This window comes from Alligator sinensis, unplaced genomic scaffold, assembly GCF_000455745.1.
Source record: "Alligator sinensis unplaced genomic scaffold, ASM45574v1 scaffold13_1, whole genome shotgun sequence".
Classification (NCBI taxonomy): domain Eukaryota; kingdom Metazoa; phylum Chordata; order Crocodylia; family Alligatoridae; genus Alligator; species Alligator sinensis.
In genome coordinates, this window is record NW_005841909.1 from 1,263,666 (window position 1) to 1,266,041 (window position 2,376).

At 43.2% G+C, this 2,376-nt stretch overlaps 1 protein-coding gene across 11 annotated transcripts in view; it reads right to left on the reverse strand.

Annotated features, from left to right (window-relative positions):
* Positions 1-1,511, reverse strand: part of KTN1 (kinectin 1) — a 99,365-nt gene extending 97,854 nt beyond the window's left edge. For 7 of the 11 annotated variants that reach the window (XM_025197926.1, XM_025197927.1, XM_025197925.1 and 4 more), the window contains exon 1: positions 1,380-1,509. The gene's annotated coding sequence lies outside the window, so the exon portion shown is untranslated. Of the gene's footprint in view, positions 1-1,379 lie in introns of all 11 variants that reach the window. The other 4 variants (XR_003092852.1, XR_003092851.1, XM_025197923.1 and 1 more) reach the window with 3 other exon arrangements.
* Between the last annotated feature and the right edge of the window lie 865 nt (positions 1,512-2,376).

The window sequence follows — 2,376 nt, forward strand, 5'->3', positions numbered from 1 at the left end:
GGGCGGCGAGGGGGAGCTACAACAAGTTTATTTTTACTTCCACGAACAGCACTAGAGCCTTTTAAGTAGCAGATCTGATTTATACTATCCTTTTGCTTTACTTTCATTATGTACAAGCAACAAAAGTTACCACAATCAGGCAGTGAAATTTGCTAAATGACAACATAACTTAGATGAAAGGTACTTAGACACCAGTAATAAATGGAAGTATAAAACCCTAAAAACCAGAGACAGATCACTGTAACCTGTAAACTAGAGTGCCTAACCACTTAAAAACAAGTAGGTAAAGGCACTAGCTTTGCACATCCCATACAGAAGACAAGACAACCTATCCACCTCTTATGTACAAAAGACATTTCCTTCACCAAACGGATGCTATTCTGGTTTCTAGAAGTCTCATTCTGATCTCACAACAAACAGCATAGATCTCGAGTGAAACCTGATTATTCACTGACCAGCCTGAAGTACCAACACACGTATCATTTTCAAGTAATAAGACTATACCATTTTCTTACTAAGTAACTATATAAACAACTTTTTTCAATAAACAGCAGTAATTATTGTATTAAAATAACTCCAGTCAGTTAACAACTGATATTTTCCATATAACAGTAGAAAGTACTTGGACACTATAACCACAATAAAAGTTATAAAAGAACACTAACAATGCTTAGGACAGAGTTACAATTTCCTATACTATAATAAAATATGCATTCCTTTACAAAAATAATACATCTCATACTAGTACCAAAATAAATGCAAGAAATCCTTAATTCTTCATCTCTCTGCTTTTAAATCATCAAGGATGTTTCAGGTACAGGCAAGTAAACTATTATTCAGACACCTCCAATGCTGAATAACTTTAAAAAAAAAAAAAAAAGGCCCAGAGCTCCCCACCCACAATCACTCTTAAGTTTTAAAAGATTTTCCCTGTGTACGATACAAATAAAATTGGACGGACGAGTCAGATTAGAGTGGTTATGTCATCTTTCCAGAGCTGTTTGTGATTACTTACATTTCACAAGACACACTTAGCATTTTCTCAGCTTGGACAATAAAACCGAACTAGCCCAGTTCAGGATTATATAATCCATTTCACTAAAAAGTGATCAAAACCAGTACAACACTGCAATGTGCAGGTTCCAGGTACTGCAATGAAAGGACTGTATTTTCAAAATGCTGCCAGCTGACTTTAAAATAGAGAACGTTTGCTAAACAGAACTGGGGGCAAATTTGATTTAATATCCCTGCGGTAATTTGCATGTCATTTTTTTTTTCCTTTCTAAACCCTAAATTGAATTCCCTTTTTCTGTCTGTCCAGACGCCTTTGCTGTGCAGTTCTCAAAAGAGGTCTTTTAAAGCCTCATACAAGACTTCACCTTTTTTGGAAGCACTTAGGATGTCAGGCTTCCTTCTTGTTTTATGAAGTCACTAAATGTCACACCAGGCCACGTATAAAGATCTCTACATGAATCCGTTCCTAATGCAGGACCTGAGCACGCCACTAGTGATGAGACGACGGAGCTCTGTTCACTGTACAGCTGTTACTGCAAATCAAAAGATGTACCCGTTATAGAGAGAGTCATCACTGAAATGTAAATGTAGCTGCCTTCTATTTTTTTCCCCCCCTCGGAGATCCCTAAATATGTTTCTAAAGATGACAAACTTATTTTTAAACCTATGATTTCGAAGCCTTTGCTGCACGAATTAGCCATTAGTACAAAGCATCTCCTTTGAAAAAAGGACTTCGGGAGGCTTGATATTAATGAAAAAAATGGAAAGCTTTGCCAATTTCCTGACGCCGTTCATGCATCGCAGCAGAACCTCTGCATTTCCACGCTGGTTTTAGGAAGTGGCAAGCGCGTCCTCCGAAACTTTCACCCGGGCATCCCAAAGCCACACGTGCTCGTACCAGTTCAGACGATCGCTTGCAGCTTAGCTGAAGCCGAGCCTAGTCATCGCTTAAGACCTACCAACGCCGTCCTTGGTTTCCCAGGGCACCGTTCAGTCCCCCACCCTCCTGGCCCTGAAGGAACAAGGTGGCAGAGTTTCCCACAGGCTGCTTTCCTTTCGACCACGCCTGCACTTGGCCACGACGCGGCTGGCACCGAGCAGCAGACCGGCCTGGAGGGCTGGGGCGACGCGCGCGACGCCGCCGTCCTTCATGGGGGCAAGAGAAGCGCCGCGTGCCCCCGGCCCAGTCAGGACTGCGAAATCGGACTTTCGTAAAGGCAAGGGGAGCGGAGAAAGCCTTCCCGAGGCCTGGAGAAAGCAGCGGTTTGCTCTCAAGCAGCAGCTCCCGACTTTTCCGGGGCCCAGGCGCCCTCCCCTCACACGAGGCCTGGACAGCGCGCAAGAGCCGCCTGCCAGCGGGGC